Here is a 22381-nt window from a genome sequence, read left to right on the forward strand (position 1 = left end):
ATAAAATTGGCAACGACTACCGGCATACTGACACATGGGAATTAAAATCCTAAAGCCTGAACTATCATGGCAACAAATGCAGTTACATACCTTTCCGTAGCTGCGCCAGACCACTTTCTTCAGGAAGATACGATTCCTCATGTTCCTGTTGCGTCTCAGTTGAACTTTTGCCTGAAGAACTCTTAATGAAGTTGTGAAACGTCGGACCAGACGACAGCTTGGTCTTAAATGTGCTCACTCTCGTCTCATCAGTCTCATTAGTAGAAGTGCTAGATACAGACACTGAGCAATAACCTCTGCATTTGTCGGCGAGTCGAACAGAAAAAAACTAGAAATCTAAGCCTGCGGGCAGACATCATGTCTAAACGGGAGATTCAGCTACAAAGCCATGAACAAGACAAGAAACTCAATTTAACTTTCAAAGTAACGTTAGCTAAGGCTAAGTGCTAACTTAGCAATGGTGCTGTGGTTTGCGCAGAACAATTTTATATACAAAAGTATATTATCAGCGAGCTAACAAATCTGTACAAGCAGCCAATAAATATAAAAATATCTGTAGCTTAGTTAGGTAACCTAATAATTCAGCTGTAACATACACTCACGTATGACCCCACACTGTTAACACTGACATGCAGTTTTGTAGTTTTCAAAATAACGGTTTCATTAAAACATAACAGTGATACTCGTGTGTCAGTTCCAAGACAAGTAAACGGTGTAACTTGGGAGGAAGATCAATCGCAAAAATATCGATTTACGTTTTTTAATTAATAGTTTTAGTTAGGAAATCTTATATTTAACATAAACGGCGACTTTTATTTTGCAAGTGTTTACTTGTTAGTCATAAGTAGTGTTTTGTGAGATGATTGTTCGTTTTCACACATGACTCTCTGTCCATCGCCTACTCTGATCTAATGACGAATGCGTAATTTATTTTATAAGTGGACTTCACAATTCGTTCTGTTACCTAAGGGTCAATACAACATACTCGTTTAATTGTGCTGATACAAAGATTGTGAAACAATTAATGTTTTTAATTCACTGATTAAAGTTTTACTCTGAATGAACACATTTTACGAATATATAGGAATGTTAACCTTATTACATTTTCTTTGATGAGGAAATGGGTATTTTGGATGTTTTAACCTTTTAAACATGTTTTAACCTTTTAAACTTTTAAATGTTATCGTAAGGTTGTAAATACGTTCATTAATATTTTAGGTATTTTGATTATTCATTTTGCCATTTTGATGAAAAAAATTTAAATAAATAAAATAAAAAATCAAGTTATTTAAACATGTCCAAGAATTGCTGTCCACTCTCTCATCTTTGGATAACCATCTTGGTAAAAATGCGACCTTTGACATCAGTGACCTCACAACTTTAAAAAAGGTCTATCTTCATTCGACTAAAGGCATAAACTGCATGCTCCTATAGTATATAAGTTCATTTGAATTTCTCACTTTGTCTCCATACTCAGATGAGTTAAAGCTAAAAATGTCCACCCCGTTGTGATGAAATATTGAGTTAATAAACATTATTTTAGAATATCAAAATCTATGTTTGCAATGCTAACTTTAGCTAAAATTGTCAACCCGTTGACATGACAGTTGCACAATACGGTGGACATATACTTGCATATACCTTCTTTGCTGTTTTCTTATTGTTTTGTTTTAAGCAATATTTCCTAATAACTGTTAAACTATTGATGTTCAGCTACGACAGGAGCTGAATTAGCAAAGAGGAAAAGGTCCAGGTGAGATGCAGACCCTTGGAGGAAAGAGACAAATACCTGTGAAAACAGAGAGAGAGAAAGCGCTGTAGAAAAGGTGAGGAGATTTTAACAAAAAAGGGAATTCATGACTGAAAAAGAAAAGTATGCAAAAAAAAAAAACCCCAAAACAAAACAGAGTCGAGAAAGGAATATAAAAGGAAAATGAATATAAAAGGAGTCGAGAAAGGAAAGTGAATATGAAGGAACAAAAATAAATGAACATAACTACATACCTAAACATCATCTGGTACCATCACCCCATCAACCCCTCAATGCAGTATGAGGATGGTCAGATTGTTGTATAACTAATAGTTACCACTAGTATTAAAATAACAAGAAGCCCAAACCGTTCGACTATGTCCTCTTAAACAAACCTGTGATTTTTTTAATATTTGGACCACATCTTTCTGTAGAATAAAACAATCAGGAAATACAGTTGAGTTGGCCCATACTGCCCTCACATCAGTGTGATTTCCATCAATGATGTGGTATGGCTCTGGGTAAGGAACGATGTTATATTGTTCAATACACATTTCACAGGATGCATATTTTTCATTCTTTTAGCAAAGTTTTTGCTACCTCTATAGAGCAAACACCAGAATCGACAAGGTTTACATTCATTATAGTCAGTAGAATTAAAGGGAAGAGGCCATATAAAAGGCTGGGATCTACGTTGAGCCGACTCGGCACTGTGTTACTAGATATTCCCCACATTCCAGTAATTTTATTAAGTCCTCTTTAAACAGAAAATAAAGATGCAGACTCAAGAATTAATTGAAGAGAGTAGTAGGTCAATTATTTATTTTGAGCTCAGCGTTACATACAAAAGAGGCATAGTCCGGAATATGTCTAATAATCACACAAGGAACACACATTTTTATCCAGTTTTCAGAAATGATTATGTGATTGCCACACCTTCTCTACATACTGTTGTTTGAAATCTCAACCATACATTATTCAGTATATGCAAATTGATCTATCCTTGTACAAATTGAAGCTTGACCCCAGTATATCCTATTGGAAGATTTTCCTGTTTTTTTTTTGTTGTTTTTTTTAACAAAGATGATCTCAACTCATACCATCAAACACCTGCAAGATGATGTTGCAGGTCAGTATAACCCTGCTCTTATGGTAAGATAATGAACCTTGCTTAGCCAAAGAACTCTCGAAGAGGCTTTCACGTCTTTTAAAAGCAGGGATCTTTCCCAATACTAAGGAAGCTATTTCTCAGGGGAACAGTCCAGAGTCATCTGCAGTAGACTTCCACAGAGGCCTTGAAACAACCTGCATCAGAGCCTCTGCTCTGCACTTACAGACCCAAAAAGGCCTTAAGATACCCCAGAAACATTATTCCTCTTTATGCTTTCAAACACAGTCTTGCACCACTCTGCACCTGTTGCAGAGAGCTTCAAAGCCTATTATAATTAGATCACAGATCGCCTCATGAAACTACCTTTACCCCAAAACATTTTATTACCTCAGGTGGAACAGTGTGTATAGGCCTAGACCTCTTTAGATGTAACTTAGAACCGCCGGTGACATCTGTATGCGTTTCTTTGGTTGTACAAGCTCCACTGGAGGACTCATTGAATAGTTGATGATGGCAGAGGAGTATATCAGATTCACCCCTTCTGCCTCCATGTGACAAATTAACACACTGCATAAACTTTTAGAAATAAATCAGTCTTTTAACAAATGGTAAACATACTCTAGAAAGGATTATCTTGTACCAATTCATTGAGTATATGAACTGTTTTTGTGTCCTTATATCTATAAATGAATAGTAATAAAACATTATAGAGGATAGATAAATAAATTACATAAAATGTATAAAAGTTCACAAATAAGAAAGTACCTGAGTCTGCACTTTTCTCCACAGATTCAAGAAACTCGTGAAAGTTGGAAGCTATAGAAACACATAGTACAGAATTATAGACTGACTGAGGTGTGAGCAGAAAGATCGCTATGATGTCCTTATATCTAAAGCACTCAAAGCATTGATGTTATGTAAATAAACTGTGATCCGATTGGTTCAATCTAAGTAAATAGATTCACCTACTTTGAAGTTAAAGTTTTTCTCAAAAGGTTAGAACTGGTTGACTATAGTTTGCCGTGTTCTGTAATAGAAAATGTAAACATTTATATCTAAAATATTGCACGACAGAAATCAATTCAAGACTAACCTCTAATGACCGCTAGATGGGGGAAGATATTAAGTAATAAATGAGTCCAGATCCTCCTGCCCGACAATACGGTGCGACTCTGTTTTTACGTCATTACTACGCTGCAGGAAAAAGACCGCCATATTTGTAGCTCCACAATGTGAAAAGGCGTCATTTTCTGTGCAAACGAATGAATAAACACCATGCCATGCCTTGCTGTATCCCCTCTTTGCACCGCTGGACAGACACACTCATGACACTGTACTCATCAAAAGCAGCACCAGAGACGCAATAAGTCATATCCCGCTACACACCTCTCAGGCCAGCTTGTTTGCACATTTTGTCATAAAACTTAAAATGTCATTTGTTGCCATTATATATAAAATTACCTATTTAAAAAAATAAATAAATCAAAAGTACTTGTGGCTAGAGAAACACGTGGCTAATCACCTAAAAGAAATAATGTCAGTGATGTTTGGGGCAGGTGTTTCAAATGTGCCCAGACTCTTGAGAAGCACCTAAACGCTCACACAAGGGTGTCCGCTTGCCATAGTGCTGCAAATACTGCAGGAAGGGCTTTGGTGAAACAGGCCACATGGAGGAACAGAAGACAATCCACACAATTGAAGAACCCCGTAGCTGCCCAGTATGTCAGAATCCACACGGGAGAAGAACCCTGTAGCTGCCCAGTATGTCAGAAGCAATTTGTGCAGGTGGGTAATGAACCACATTTGTACCCATTCGTATGTTGGGAGCAAAACAGTTGAAGACTTGAACAGTATGTTAACAATCAGTTAAAATTACTGTTGATAACAAGAAAACAATGGCTAATATGTTTCTTCACAGCTATGTCATTGGTTGATCTATTTTTGTCAGATTTAGTGCTTGTTTGGGCAAGTGTGTTAAAGTCTTCCTTTGTTTTTGGTTTTGTTCCTTTTCATATAGTTGTTTATTCCTTTTTGTCTAGTGATGTCCATTATCCATTTAAAATCTGTCAAATTAAACAAATGTGAAACAAATTCCATAGTATTCAGATTTGATTGCAAAAGACACCAACCACTCCCCGTATTTTGAATTTTGCATATACAGTATATGTGCAGTTCCAGCCTAGTCCATTGATCCAAAATGTGGCCCAGATGTATCTGTTGACTGCAAATTTGAATGATTTCTGTGCTCTGCAGCAAAGAAGCGTTTGGTTACTATCTAATGGATTAAAATAGGTTTGTTGGTAGCAAAGACATCACTAAAGTGTACAGAGCAAAGGTACTCCAGGACCAGGATGGGTAAGTAGCACCTTGATCAGTGGAATCTTCTGTGAGACGTAACAGGACGTCGGTCTTAAATGTAATGTTAGATCAAGTGAAAAACTTTAGTGGATTGAAATACAGATAAATAAATCCACTAAAAGTGCACCTGCATCATTGGTTAAAAAGTTGTTCTGCTAGTTGTCTGATTTTGTTCCAGTAATCTAATGTTTCCTGTGGACTAGGTGGTTCAAGATTATATTGGTGTTTGCTTTATTTCTGTGATCTATTTAACCATAGTCTGCTTGTTTATACTGTCTACCAAATGCAATACTGAGTAGTGAAACACTGACACAATCCCTTTTGGCGTCAGACATTTGTAATAATTTCAATAATCTACAGTTGTAAGTCAAGAGGGCAGCACCATTTTAAAGTCTAGTTTCCTTTCTCTGTCTCACTTTCTGGAATTTTTCCATCTGTGTTTTTATTAAAGTTAAAAATGGAAAGGGTATTAAAACTCCCTTTCCCACAACAATACAGAACTGTAGTTGATTATTGCAAATCAACTACAATATGGAATAAAATGGATAAAACCTAGTATATCAGACAGAATATGGATAGACATAGAACAAACATTATGCAAAGATCTAAAAGTCAGACTTACCATTTATCAGTCAAATCAATTAAAGAACATTCATGATCAACAATTTGTGGGTGGCCATGATACTAACAGCCTGGTGGAAATTCCACAAGATCTCAAACTCCACACTAACATAAACATAACACTGCTTTCATGTCACTTCCACAAGTAGCCCAAACATAAGATATAGAAAGCAGGTAAGAGCAACTATCAGTTCAGAGACATTAAACTCACCTGCATCCATATCAGTATTATAAACATTCCTAATACAAAAAAACTATCACATAAGATATACAAAATAATAATGAAATCAAATCGCATAATTACTCTCCCATCGAGACAATGGGAGGAAGATTTATTACTAGCCCCCGACGCCACAGTTTGGATTAAAATGTGTAATAATAATTACCACATGACAGCAACACTAACCTACAATGCATTCAGTACAAAATAATACATAGATTACATTATACTACACATTGGATGTTTAAAATTGGTTTCACAAGCTCAGCAATCTGTACATACTTTACTCCAAACACAGCTGACGATTACATTCACATCGTGTGGCAGAGCACACCTATCAAGCAATTTTGGCAATAAGTCATCACACACATGTCCCATGATTTAAATAACCCTATCCATCCAACACCATCTTTATGTCTCCTAGGAGACATGTCATCAACCAATGTGACAATAGAAAAAAATACAGGATAATATATATATATAACATTATTAATTGCAAATACAAACATACTCATGAATTGGAAAACAAAAAATAATATTAGTGTCACCGAATGGAAAAATCTATTGATAGACTACATATCAATGGAAAAAAATCTCAGAATGAATCAATAAGAACCAATAACCTAGACTGGACGCCTTTGATAAAAAGTTTACAGAGCTAATCCATAAATGATAAATATCCCAATCTAGTACGTGTACATATACAGTGCACTCGCACATAGCCTCTCTCTCTCTCTCACACACACACACACACACGCACACACGCACACACACACACACACACACACACACACACACACACACACACACACACACACACACACACACACACACACACATTCCCGTAATGGTGCAGGTGGCTAATACTTAAAATATTCTATCTGCATTTCCCGTTTGTCTGTTTCGTCTCTGTTCGTCTTATTTTTCCTCTCTCCCCTATTCCCGTTTCCCCCACGTTATTTATGTCTGTTCATACGTTTTATACAACCGATATAGTTGGACACAGTGAGAAGTTAGAAATAAATAATGAATAAATAATAAAGTTCTAAAGGTCCTCCGATGGGCGGAAATCAATTGATATATTTATTTCTCCAGATTTCTAACTCGGAGAGAAAAAGACGTCCTTTTACAAATCGCACCTCGTTGTGGAACTCTACTAAGGTTTACAATCCAGGCGATTATTTTTAACCTCAAAGAACATAGGCCTGCTCCAAGGCAAACTGATTTCATCCCATTAATTAACTTTAATGCGATGTTTTTTGCCGAGCATTAGGCTAAAGAAAATGAATGTTGCTGCGTTTATCAAACTAAAAGTATTTATTCTGAGCCATGCGGTAAATGATCCAGTGTGAGCAGCATATGGACGATTTTTGGAAAATGCTGTGACTAGGTAATATTTTGAAATATAAGGCGTTGTTAAAGCCTCTCATTCACGCTATTAACGTTATAAGTTAAAATAATTGAATAATTCATAAATAAATAAATAGCGTTTGTATAATATTTAAAAATAAACATTTACGTAAAAGCACTCTTACGTAACAACCAAGTTGTCATGTATTTGAATCTAAAGCTAAAGTGTTGCTTTGATCGCTTTGGTCGGTCGACACTTGCCTGGCTCTGTTGAATTGCTGTTTCAAACTGTTTTATAATTCGTGCAGTTAGATCATTTGGTTAAATCATTTACGATTTTATTTTATTCATTTACTACTTTCGACTACGATTTCCAGAAAGGTTGACCGACGATCCTCACGAAAATGAATCCAAGTGCTCCAAGTTCGCCGATGACTTCGTTGTACGTGGGTGACCTTCATCCAGACGTTACCGAGGCCATGCTATTACGAGAAATTCAGTCCTGCTGGCGCAATAGTCTCCAGTACGGATTTGCAGGGACATCGATGACCAGTCCGCTCACTTCGGATACGCATACTGTGAACTTTCAGCAGCAGGCAGATGCTGAGCGTGCTTTGGACACTATGAACTTTAACATCATCAAAGGCAGACCTGTGCGAATTATGTGGTCCCAGAGAGACCCCTCTCTGAGGAAGAGTGCAGTTGGCAACATCTTCATCAAGAACCTGGACAAGTCTATTGACAGCGAAGCCCTTTACGACACATTCTCCAACTTTGGAAACATCCTTTCCTGCAAGGTGGCGTGTGATGAGAATGGCTCTAAGGGCTACGGCTTTGTGCACTTTGAGACCGGCGAGGCTGCGGAGAGAGCCATTGAGAAACTTAATGGCATGTTGCTCAATGACCGCAAAGTGTTCATTGGCCACTTCAAGTCTCGCAAGGAGCGAGAGGCTGAGATGGGGGCCAAGGCCAAGGAATTCACCAATGTGTACATTAAGAACATTGGAGAGGACATGGACGACAACAAGCTAAATGAGATCTTCAGCAAGTTCGGCCCAACGCTGAGCCGTCGCGTCATGACAGACGAGAGCGGCAAGTCCAAGGGCTTTGGCTTTGTGAGCTTCGAGAGGCACGAGGATGCCAAAAGGGCTGTGGATGAGATGAACGGGAAGGAAGTTGAATGGGAAGCAGCTGTATGTGGCTCGTGCCCAGAAGAAAGGCGAGAGGCAGACAGAGCTCAAACGCAAGTTTGAGCAGATGAAGCAGGACGGCACGACTCGCTACCAGGGAGTGAACCTGTACGTTAAAAACCTAGACGACAGTCTGGACGACGAGCGTCTGCGTAAAGAGTTCTCTCTATTCGGGACAATCACGAGTGCCAAGGTGATGACGGAGGGCGGCCGCTCCAAAGGGTTCGGCTTTGTGTGTTTCTCCTCGCCGGAGGAGGCCACCGAGGCAATGAAGGAGATGAACGGGTGCATCGTAGGCACCAAGCCGCTGTACGTGGCCCTGGCGCAGCGCAAGGAGGAGCGGCAGGCCCACCTCACCCACCAGTACATGCAGCGCATGGCCAGCGTGAGTGCCGTGCGCAACCCAGTGCTCAACCCCTACCAGCCCGCCCCGCCCTCCGGCTACTTCATGATGGCCATTCCACAGGCTCAGAACTGGGCTACCTGCTACCCGAGCAGGCAACTGGCACAGCTCCACCCCAGCACCCGCTGGGCTACGCACAGCATTCAGCCACAGCATTTCCAATACATGCCGAGTACCATCAGGCCCGCTGCAGACCAATCTCTGGGCCAGGAACCTCTCACTGCCTCCGTGCTGGATCTGGAACCTCCGCAGGAGCAGAAGCAGATGTTGGGTGATCGATGGTCTGTTTCCCGTGATCCAGAACATGCACCCCAACCTTGCAGGGACGGGTTTGCTCCTGGAGATCGACAACTTGGAGCTTCTGCTTATGCTGGAGTCTCCTGAGTCTCATTGAAACATTGAAACTGAAAAAATAAAAACGCATTAAATATTGAAATATTTTTGCCTGGTCCATAGACTCCAGTTTCAGGCCTTGATTACAGTAAACTAAAACAACATGTAAAAAGGCTAAATGATTGACACGTGTACAGTCGGTGACTCCTTTCTTTTTGTTCCTCTTACTGTTCGAATGCTCAGAATGTCAGTTTTTGCAGTTGACAGCTGAGCATTAGGCATGTGTATTGGATTGTATTAATAATACAATTGAGGATTCATTGCTGTTCAGGGACCCAGCAGTGGTAACTTGGCAGTGGTAGGGCTTGAACTAGCAACATTCTGATTACTAGTCAAGTAACCTCTGAATAGTATTATTATGATTAATATTATTAATATATCTTACACTGAGGTCTGCTGAAGCTTACCCAGGATCCTTTGCAGCAGCCTGCCATATGCACAAATCATTACGAAAGGACACAGAATCTCTAAACTCCCTTGTTTTATGTTATTAGTTTGTCTAATTCAATGTTAAAGCACTTTCCCCTGTAAACACTCTTTTTATGACCTCATTTCACCGTTTCATGACTTTATGCCACGAACCAACCAACTATTCTTTTATACAACTCTTTTCAAACACTTCAACCATTGTGGGTAACTACACTATTATACACCTGTAATTCTTGTTATGCTATTTATTTTATTGGTACTGTCGATACATCGATGTTAGGAGAAATACCTCATGAATACTTTAAATGAATCCTTAAAATGACACCTATTCCATTTACTAATGCTAAGCTTGCTACAGTCTGAACTTCTAGCAAGTCAAGAGAAGTCTCATGCAGTTTCTGTATTTTCTATAATTGCATAATATATGGATGGTTTTAAACTCAATAACATACGCACTTGCAAAATATGTGAATATAAAGGAACAAAAATAAATTAACATAACCACATACCTAAACATCATCTGGTACCATCACCCCATCACCCCTCAATGCAGTATGAGGATGGTCAGATTGTTGTATTTACTAATAGTTACCACTAGTATTAAAATAACAGTAAGCCCAAACTGTTCGACTATGTCCTCTTAAACAAACCTTTGATTTAAAAAAAAAAAAAATCAGGTGCCCTCGCTGTGATCTCATCTTGCTCATCTTGTGATTTGATCCTTTTTCCCCTTCCTTAGCCCTACCTCCCAGCTGCAGCACGATCCAGTGGGTGAATGTCATCAGCTGCAGGACCGTTCAGGACTCGGACTCTTCCACGTCCGGCCCGCTTAGCCCCAAGCGCCTGCACAACTTCATGGAGAGCACAGCCGACCTGCCCATGTCACTGGCCGTGGTCATGCCTTCAGTGAAGGCCTCGCCCTGGGAGGCTGTTGCTCCTAAATCCACAATCAGCTGTTAAACATTCAAATGTAAAATAAAGATGCATACTTCAGAATTAGTAGAAGAGAATAGCTGGTCCTGTTCTTTATTGCAGGTTAACGTTAACAAGCATTATTGATGCACCATCTGGAGAATGTCTAAGAATCAAACAAAGAACCCACATTTTTATACTGATAGTGATGTCGATGATGTTGATAATAAAATTTTAAAATTGCATTATGCTGCACTTCTTCTGAATTAATTTAACCATATTAGATGCGACTCCTTGACCGGCATGTCAATCAAAGCTTCATCCAGTTTCTCTTTTCACCCTTTTAAGAACAGAACACACTGCAATAGAACACACTCTCAATTCTAAAATGCGCTGCAGAGAGCAACACATTAAAGGTTATCTGGTTGTACTACTCTATTGATCCTATAGGTCAGTGACCATCAATAAGAAATGGTCAAGAAGTTTTAATGGGTGTGTGTGTGTAAAAAGAACTACAACTCTCAGTGACATTAATTGTCATGCAAATAATTGTGATTAATGCTTTGTCTGTTTAATTAAACTATTATACTATAAACCTAACATTTTAAAAGGACTGGCAACTTTCTAGATCAGATTACTACATGTGTGTGAAGTACAGGTGCTGTAGCTATATGAAATACAAATATCCATAGTAGCCTAATTACAATATATATGTCAACCGTGAATATTTGAGGCCCTAGTGGGTCATTCCTTTTATATATATATCTCAGAGTAAGAGGAAACCAGGTACATCCATTGAAAATATACGTATTTCTCTTTTTTAAACTTTAGGCTGTACTCATACACGTATGCCTGCAGTACACAGAAACTAAATGTACACAATACATTGTGTGGCTGTTTGGAAATTAAAAAACAAAAAAGAAATTAGTATGCCTCCAACACTGTAGTCTAAAGGATTACAAATAGAAAGCATCTTGTAAAATGATCGTTGGCCTGTTGTGCCTGTACTTACTTTGTTCACGTTTTAAACTCCACAACACACGTAGGCTAAACACTGGAACTTATCTGCGCTCACTCACAGTAGCTACACAAACTAACTAAACAGAAAAGAACATATTCACTTTTCCACTGACCGTATACAATTATTTTCTATGTCCCTTATTACAGAAGCGTCAACAAACTAAACTAAAATAAAGTCCCAAAACAACTGCCTTCCGGTTGGTCCTAAACAGATAGAAAGGTTCATGGAAGGTGAACCTGCAACACTGATGGAAAACTCCCACCATTAGCTTACAACTCATACATGCACACACCCACAAATTCATTCAACAATCCTTTTGTTACACGGCTAAAACTAATCTTAAATCTTTACCGTGTTGGTAAGAGCATAATCCAAGGTTTTTTCACCTTTTTCTCAGCACTCAAAAAATGGCAACTCGCAGGAGTAAAATTTTCCTTGTTCGTTTTTTAGTATACACTCGATTTGAATGATTTGTACTTGTTCAGTTTAACACTATCTGAGATTGTACACATAGCACAATGATAATTCAAGATTCAAGTTAAAGTAGACACCTGGGACAAGACATCCATTCACATCCATGCTTATTTGTCCATCATTTAGGTTCCATTTGAGCTCATCTAATACAGAAGAAAATGTCCAAAAAAAAAAAAACAAAACAAAACATAAAACGTCTTTGATTTTTGGGGAATGGACGGACAGAGACGAAACAGACAAACGGGAAATATATATAGATTATTTTTAAGTATTAGCCACCTGCACCATTACAGGAATGATGTGTGTGTGTGTGTGTGTGTGTGTGTGTGTGTGTGTGTGTGTGTGTGTGCGTGTGCGTGTGTGTGTGGTTATGTGCGAGTGCATGTATCTCTGACTGTATATGTATACGTACTAAAGTGGGATATTTCTCGTTTATGGATTGTCTCTGTATGGTTTTTATCAAAGGCGTCCAGTCTAGACTAATGTTATTCTGTTATTGAGTAGTATTCAGAATTTTTCCATAGATATATAGTCTATAGTAATAGATTTTTCCAGTGGGTGACAATAATGTTATTTTTTATTTTCCGATTTATATGTATTTTTAAATTTTTTTTTGCAATTATTAATGTTATATATTATCCTGGTTTTTTTTCTATTGTCACATTGGTTGTCTCCTAGAAGACATAAAGATGGTGTTGGATGGATAGGGTTATTTAAATCATGGGACATGTGTGTGATGACTTATTGCCAAAATTGCTTGATAGGTGTGCTCTGCCACACGATGTGAATGTAATCGTCAGCTGTGTTTGGAGTAAAGTATGTACAGATTGCTGAGCTTGTGAAACCAATTTTAAACATCCAATGTGTAGTATAATGTAATCTATGTATTATTTTGTACTGAATGCATTGTAGGTTAATGTTGCTGTCATGTGGTAATTATTATTATACATTTTAATCCAGACTGTGGCGTCGGGGGCTAGTAATAAATCTTCCTCCCATTGTCTCGATGGGAGAGTAATTATGCGATTTGATTTCATTATTATTTTGTATATCTTATGTGATAGTTTTTTTGTATTAGGAATGTTTATAATACTGATATGGATGCAGGTGAGTTTAATGTCTCTGAACTGATAGTTGCTCTTACCTGCTTTCTATATCTTATGTTTGGGCTACTTGTGGAAGTGACATGAAAGCAGTGTTATGTTTATGTTAGTGTGGAGTTTGATATCTTGTGGAATTTCCACCAGGCTGTTAGTATCAGGGCCACCCACAAATTGTTGATCATGAATGTTCTTTAATTGATTTGACTGATAAATGGTAAGTCTGACTTTTAGATCTTTGCATAATGTTTGCTCTATGTCTATCCATATTCTGTATGATATACTAGGTTTTATCCATTTTATTCCATATTGTAGTTGATTTGCAATAATCAACTATAGTTCTGTAATGTTGTGAGTTTGATTCTATGTGATTTATTTTTCCAGTAGAATCAAGTTATGATGTTGTCCAAAGATTTTAGACAGGTTGGTGGCGCTGGAATAATTGAAAACAAACAATTTCGTTTAGGTAATATTCTCATTTTAATTATTGCAGTTTGTCCAAAGAGCATAAGGGGCAAATTTGTCCATCAATGAAGTTCGTCGCTTATTGTTTTAATAATTGGATGACTATTTATTTTGAATAACAGACAACTCGGAAGAGAATTTAATACCCAGATATGTAATATGATTGGTATTCAGGGGGATGGGGAATGTTTTTAATTGCATCATAAAGTTATGCTGCTAATATATAGTATAATACACAAATATACTACTGGAGATACAATTTGACCAGTTATGTGTGATGTTCTGCGATGATCATATAGAACACCACAGACAACTGTGTGGCACATCACTGTTAAACCTCCTGATTGCAACCTGGGGCATCGTGAACTGTACAACATGACCCTCAGACAATGATCTCTGAGTGAAAGCGATAAACATAATCATCTTCATATCATCACTTTCTCTACAAGTTCAGTGGAAGAGATGTCAGTGAAAGGGAGTTTTAATACCCTTTCCATTTTTAACTTTAATAAAAACACAGACGGAAAAATTCCAGAAAGTGAGACAGAGAAAGGAAACTAGACTTTAAAATGGTGCTGCCCTCTTGATTTACAACTGTAGATTATTGAAATTATTACAAATGTCTGACGCCAAAAGGGATTGTGTCAGTGTTTCACTACTCAGTATTGCATTTGGTAGACAGTATAAACAAGCAGACTATGGTTAAAAAGATCACAGAAATAAAGCAAACACCAATATAATCTTGAACCACCTAGTCCACAGGAAACATTAGATTACTGGAACAAAATCAGACAACTAGCAGAACAACTTTTTAACCAATGATGCAGGTGCACTTTTAGTGGATTTATTTATCTGTATTTCAATCCACTAAAGTTTTTCACTTGATCTAACATTACATTTAAGACCTACGTCCTGTTACGTCTCACAGAAGATTCCACTGATCAAGCTGCTACTTACCCATCCTGGTCCTGAAGTACCTTTGCTCTGTACACTTCAGTGATGTCTTTGCTACCAACAAACCTATTTTAATCCATCAGATAGTAACCAAACGCTTCTTTGCTGCAGAGCACAGAAATCATTAAAATTTGCAGTCAACAGATACATCTGGGCCACATTTTGGATCAATGGACTAGGCTGGAACTGCACATATACTGTATATGCAAAATTCAAAATACGGGGAGTGGTTGGTGTCTTTTGCAATCAAATCTGAATACTATGGAATTTGTTTCACATTTGTTTAATTTGAAAGATTTTAAATGGATAATGGACATCACTAGACAAAAAGGAATAAACAACTATATGAAAAGGAACAAAACCAAAAACAAAGGAAGACTTTAACACACTTGCCCAAACAAGCACTAAATCTGACAAAAATAGATCAACCAATGACATAGCTGTGAAGAAACATATTAGCCATTGTTTTCTTGTTACCAACAGTAATTTTAACTGATTGTTAACATACTGTTCAAGTCTTCAACTGTTTTGCTCCCAGCATACGAATGGGTACAACTGTGGTTCATTACCCACCTGCACAAATTGCTTCTGACATACTGGGCAGCTACAGGGTTCTTCCCCCGTGTGGATTCTGACATACTGGGCAGCTACGGGGTTCTTCAATTGTGTGGATTGTCTTCTGCTCCTCCATGTGGCCTGTTTCACCAAAGCCCTTCCTGCAGTATTTGCAGCACTATGGCAAGCGGACACCCTTGTGAGCGTTTAGGTGCTTCTCAAGAGTCTGGGCACGTTTGAAACACCTGCCCCAAACATCACTGACATTATTTCTTGTAGGTGATTAGCCACGTGTTTCTCTAGCCACAAGTACTTTTTGATTTATTTATATTTTTAAATAGGTAATTTTATATATAATGGCAACAAATGACATTTTAAGTTTTATGACAAAATGTGCAAACAAGCTGGCCTGAGAGGTGTATAGCGGGATATGACTCGGTGCGTCTCTGGTGCTGCTTTTGATGAGTACAGTGTCATGAGTGTGTCTGTCCAGCGGTGCAAAGAGGGGATACAGCAAGGCATGGCATGGTGTTTATTCATTCGTTTGCATAGAAAATGACGCCTTTTCACATTGTGGAGCTACAAATATGGCGGTCTTTTTCCTGCAGCGTAGTAATGACGTAAAAACAGAGTCGCACCGTATTGTCGGGCAGGAGGATCTGGACTCATTTATTACTTAATATCTTCCCCCATCTAGCGGTCATTAGAGGTTAGTCTTGAATTGATTTCTGTCGTGCAATATTTTAGATATAAATGTTTACATTTTCTATTACAGAACACGGCAAACTATAGTCAACCAGTTCTAACCTTTTGAGAAAAACTTTAGCTTCAAAGTAGGTGAATCTATTTACTTAGATTCAACCAATCGGATCACAGTTTATTTACATAACATCAATGCTTTGAGTGCTTTAGATATAAGGACATCATAGCGATCTTTCTGCTCACACCTCAGTCAGTCTAGAATTCTGTACTATGTGTTTCTATAGCTTCCAACTTTCACGAGTTTCTTGAATCTGTGGAGAAAAGTGCAGACTCAGGTACTTTCTTATTTGTGAACTTTTATACATTTTATGTAATTTATTTATCTATCATCTATAATGTTTTATTACTTTTCATTTATAGATATAAGGACACAAAAACAGTTCATATACTCAATGAATTGTTACAAGATAATATTTTCTAGAGTATGTTTACCATTTGTTAAAAGACTGATTTGTTCCTAAAAGTTTATGCAGTGTGTTAATTTGTCACATGGAGGCAGAAGGGGTGAATCTGATATACTCCTCTTCCATCATCAACTATTAATCGAGTCCTCCAGTGGAGCTTGTACAACCAAAGAAACGCATACAGAGGTCACCGGCGGTTCTAAGTTACATCTAAAGAGGTCTAGGCCTATACACACTGTTCCACCTGAGGTAATAAAATGTTTTGGGGTAAAGGTATTTTCATGAGCCGATCTGTGACCTAATTATAAAAGGCTCTGAAGCTCTCTGCAACAGGTGCAGAGTGGTGCAAGACTGTGTTTGAAAGCATAAAGAGGAATAATGTTTCTGGGGTATCTTAAGGCCTTTTCGGGTCTGTAAGTGCAGAGCAGAGGCTCTGATGCAGGTGGTTTCAAGGCCTCTGTGGAAGTCTACGGCAGATGACTCTGGAGTGTTCCCGTGAGAAATAGCTTCCTAAGTATTGGGAAAGATCCCGGCTTTTAAAAGACGTGAAAGCCTCTTCGAGAGTTCTGTGGCTAAGCAAGGTTCATTATCTTACCATAAGAGCAGGGTGATACTGACCTGCAACATAATCTTGCACGTGTTTGATGGTATGAGTTGAGATCATCTTTGTTAAAAACAAAAAAACAACAACAACAAAAAAAAAACAGGAAAATCTTCCAATAGGATATACTGGGGTCAAGCTTCAATTTGTACAATGATAGATCTCAATTTGCATATATTGAATAATGTATGCTTGAACACAGTGGTGGAGATTTCAAACACCAGTATGTAGAGAAGGTGTGGCAATCAGTTCTGAAAACTGGATAAAAATGTGTGTTCCTTGTGTGTTTATTAGACATATTCTGGAGTATGCCTCGTTTGTATGTAACGCTGAGCTCAAAATAAATAATGGACCTACTACTCTCTTCAATTGATTCTGCATCTTTATTTTCTGTTGAAAGAGGACTTAATAAATTTACTGGAATGTGGGCAATATCTAGTAACACAGTGCCGAGTCCGCTAAACGTAGATCCCAGCCTTTTATATGGCCTCTTCCCTTTAATTCTACTGACTAAAATGAATGTAAACCTTGTCGATTATGGTGTTTGCTGTATAGAGGTAGCGAAAAGTTTGCTAAAACAATGAAAAATATGCATCCTGTGAAAAGTTTATTGAACAATATAACATTGTTCCATACCCAGAGCCATAACCCATCATTAATGGAAATCACACTGATGTGAGGGCTGTATGGGCCAACTCAACTGTATTTCCTGATTGTTTTATTCTACAGCAGGATGTGTTCCAAATATTAAAAAAATCACAGGTTTGTTTAAGAGGACATAGTCGAACGGCTTGGGCTTCTTGTTATTTTAATACTAGTGGTAACTATTAGTAAATACAACAATCTGACCATCCTCATACTGCATTGAGGGTTGATGGGGTGATGGTACCAGATGATGTTTAGGTATGTGGTTATGTTCATTTATTTTTGTTCCTTTATATACACATATTTTGCAAGTGCGTATGTTATTGAGTTTAAAACCATCCATATATTATGCAATTATAGAAAATACAGAAACTGCATGAGACTCCTCTTGACTTGCTATAAGTTCAGACTGTAGCAAGCTTAGCATTAGTAAATGGAATAGGTGTCATTTTAAGGATTCATTTAAAGTAGTCATGAGGTATTTCTCCTAACATCGATGTATCGACAGTACCAATAAAATAAATAGCATAACAAGAATTATAAGTGTATAATAGTGTAGTTACCCACAATGGTTAAAGTGTTTGAAAAGAGTTGTATAAAAGAATAGTTGGTTGGTTTGTGGCATAAAGTCATGAAACGGTGAAATGAGGTCATAAAAAGAGTGTTTACAGGGGAAAGTGCTTTAACATTGAATTAGACAAACTAATAACATAAAACATAAGGGAGTTTAGAGATTCTGTGTCCTTTCGTAATGATTTGTGCATATGGCAGGCTGCTGCAAAGGATCCTGGGTAGGCTTCAGCAAACCTCAGTGTAAGATATATTAATAATATTAATCATAACAATACTAGTCAGAGGTTACTTGACTAGTAATCAGAATGTTGCTAGTTCAAGCCCTACCACTGCCAAGGTACCACTGCTGGGTCCCTGAACGGCAATGAATCCTCAATTGTATTATTAATACAATCAGATACACATGCCTAATGCTCAGCTGTCAACTGCAAAAACTGACATTCTGAGCATTCGAACAGTAAAAGGAACAAAAAGAAAGGAGTGACCGACTGTACACGTCTCAATCATTTAGCCTTTTTACATCTTGTTTTAGTTTACTGTAATCAAGGCCTGAAACTGGAGTCTGGACCAGGCAAAAATATTTCAATATTTAATGCGTTTTTATTTTTTCAGTTTCAATGTTTCAATGAGACTCAGGAGACTCCAGCATAAGCAGAAGCTCCGAGTTGTCGATGTCCAGGAGCAAACCCGTCCCTGCAAGGTTGGGGTGCATGTTCTGGATCACGGGAAACAGACCATCGATCACCCAACATCTGCTTCTGCTCCTGCGGAGGTTCCAGATCCAGCACGGAGGCAGTGAGAGGTTCCTGGCCCAGAGATTGGTCTGCAGCGGGCCTGATGGTACTCGGCATGTATTGGAAATGCTGTGGCTGTATGCTGTGCGTAGCCCAGGGTGTGCTGGGGTGGAGCTGTGCCAGTTGCCCGCTCGGGTAGCAAGCAGCCCAGTTCTGAGCCTGTGGAATGGCCACCATGAAATAGCCAGAGGGCGGGGCGGGCTGGTAGGGGTTGAGCACTGGGTTGCACACGGCACTCACGCTGGCCATGCGCTGCATGTACTGGTGGGTGAGGTGGGCCTGCCGCTCCTCCTTGCGCTGCGCCAGGGCCACGTACAGCAGCTTGGTGCCTACAATGCACCCGTTCATCCCCTTCATTGCCTCGGTGGCCTCCTCCGGCGAGGAGAAACACACAAAGCCGAACCCTTTGGAGCGGCCGCCCTCCGTCATCACCTTGGCACTCGTGATTGTCCCGAATAGAGAGAACTCTTTACGCAGACGCTCGTCGTCCAGACTGTCGTCTAGGTTTTTAACGTACAGGTTCACTCCCTGGTAGCGAGTCGTGCCGTCCTGCTTCATCTGCTCAAACTTGGGTTTGAGCTCTGTCTGCCTCTCGCCTTTCTTCTGGGCACGAGCCACATACAGCTGCTTCCCATTCAACTCCTTCCCGTTCATCTCATCCAGCCTCGCAGGTCTCAAAGTGCACAAAGCCGTAGCCCTTAGAGCCGTTCTCATCACACGCCACCTTGCAGGAAAGGATGTTTCCAAAGTTGGAGAATGTGTCGTAAAGGGCTCCGCTGTCAATAGTCTTGTCCAGGTTCTTGATGAAGATGTTGCCAACTGCGCTCTTCCTCAGAGAGGGGTCTCTCTGGGACCACATAATGCGCACAGGCCTGCCTTTGATGACGTTAACGTTCATAGTGTCCAAAGCACGCTCAGCATCCACCGGCTGCTGAAAGTTCACATACGCATATCATGTCCCTGCAAACTCGGATGGAGACAATTATGCCAGCAGGGCTCAATTTCTCGAATAGCATGGCCTCGGTAACGTCTGGATGAAGGTCACCCACGTACAACGAAGTCATCGGCGAACTTGGAGCACTTGGATTCATTTTCGTGAGTATCGTCGGTCAACCTTTCTGGAAATCGTAGTCGAAAGTAGAAAATGAACAAAATAAAATCGTAAATGATTTAACCAAATGATCTAACTGCACGACTTATAAAACACTTTGAAACAGAAATTCAACAGAGCCAGGCAAGTGTCGACCGACCAAAGCGATCAAAGCAACACTTTAGCTTTTGAATACAAATACATGACAACTTGGTTGTTACGTAAGAGTTCTTTTACGTAAATGTTTCTTTTTAAATATTATCCAAACGCTATTTATTTATTTATGAATTATTCAATTATTTTAACTTATAACGTTAATAGCGTGAATGAGAGGCTTTAACAACGCCTTATATTTCAAAATATTACCTAGTCAAAGCATTTTCCAAAAATCGTCCATATGCTGCTCACACTGGATCATTTACCGCATGGCTCAGAATAAATACTTTTAGTTTGATAAACGCAGCAACATTCATTTTCTTTAGCCTAATGCTCGGCAAAAAACATCGCATTAAAGTTCATTAATGGGATGAAATCAGTTTGCCTTGGAGCAGGCCTATGTTCTTTGAGGTTAAACATAATCGCCTGGATTGTAAACCTTAGTAGAGTTCCACAACGAGGTGCGATTTGTAAAAGGACGTCTTTTTCTCTCCGAGTTAGTAATCTGGAGAAATAAATATATCAATTGATTTCCGCCCATCGGAGGACCTTTAGAACTTTATTATTTGTTCATTATGTATTTCTAACTTCTCACTGTGTCCAACTATATCGGTTGTATAAAACGTATGAACAGACATAAATAACGTGGGGGAAACGGGAATAGGGGAGAGAGGAAAAATAAGACGAACAGAGACGAAACAGACAAACGGGAAATACAGATAGAATATTTTAAGTATTAGCCACCTGCACCATTACGGGAATGTGTGTGTGTGTGTGTGTGTGTGTGTGTGTGTGTGTGTGTGTGTGTGTGTGTGTGTGTGTGTGTGTGTGAGAGTGTGTGTGTGAGTGCGTGTGTGCGTGTGCGTGTGTGTGTGTGTGTGAGTGCGTGTGTGTGTGTGTGAGAGAGAGAGAGGCTATGTGCGAGTGCACTGTATATGTACACGTACTAGAGTGGGATATTTATCATTTATGGATTAGCTCTGTAAACTTTGTATCAAAGGCGTCCAGTCTAGGTTAGTGGTTCTTATTGATTCATTCTGAGATTTTTTCCATTGATATGTAGTCTATCAATAGATTTTTCCATTCGGTGACACTAATATTATTTTTTGTTTTCCAATTCATGAGTATGTTTGTATTTGCAATTAATAATGTTATATATATATATATATATATATATATGGTGTTGGATGGATAGGGTTATTTAAATCATGGGACATGTGTGTGATGACTTATTGCCAAAATTGCTTGATAGGTGTGCTCTGCCACACGATGTGAATGTAATCGTCAGCTGTGTTTGGAGTAAAGTATGTACAGATTGCTGAGCTTGTGAAACCAATTTTAAACATTCATTGAGTAGTATAATGTAATCTTTGTATTGTTTTGTACTGAATGCATTGTAGGTTAGTGTTGCTGTCATGTGGTAATTATTATTACACATTTTAATCCAAACTGTGGCGTCGGGGGCTAGTAATAAATCTTCCTCCCATTGTCTCGATGGGAGAGTAATTATGCAATTTGATTTCATTATTATTTTGTATATCTTAGATAATAGTTTTTAGTATTAGGAAGGTTTATAAATTCTGATATGGATGTAGGTATCTGATCTGATTTTTGAACACATAGGTGATCTTCACTGATGGTATTGTAGGAACTGGGTGCTTTCTATACCGTATTTTGGGGCTAGTTGTGGGTGTGGCATGAAATAAGTCTTATGATAAATATGTTTAAATATGTAATACCTTTTTCTATCCATGATGTAAAGTTTAATATTTTTGTTCATGGTAAAGTCTGGATTGTTCCAAATAGGTGAATGAATAGTTTGTGTGAGTGTGGAGTTTATCTTGTAGAATTTCCACCAGACTGTTTGTGTTGTGGCCACGGTCAAACTGTTAAAACATGGATATTTTTGAATTGTTTGACTGATAAATGGTAAGTCTGCAATTTTTATATCTCAGTGCATCTCTGGTGCTGCTTTTGATGAGTACAGTGTCATGAGCATGTCTGTCCAGCTGTGCAAAGAGGGGATACAGCTTCTTCCGGAGGTTTCCGA

General features: G+C 38.7%; 2 pseudogenes; one reads left to right on the forward strand and one right to left on the reverse strand.

Moving 5' to 3' along the window:
• Positions 1-7814: 7814 nt before the first annotated feature.
• LOC113568952 lies at positions 7815-9414 on the forward strand (annotated as a pseudogene).
• A 9499-nt stretch (positions 9415-18913) lies between these two features.
• On the reverse strand, positions 18914-20176 carry LOC118240389 (annotated as a pseudogene).
• Positions 20177-22381: the final 2205 nt, after the last annotated feature.

Source organism: Electrophorus electricus, chromosome 20, assembly GCF_013358815.1.
Source record: "Electrophorus electricus isolate fEleEle1 chromosome 20, fEleEle1.pri, whole genome shotgun sequence".
NCBI classification, from domain to species: domain Eukaryota; kingdom Metazoa; phylum Chordata; class Actinopteri; order Gymnotiformes; family Gymnotidae; genus Electrophorus; species Electrophorus electricus.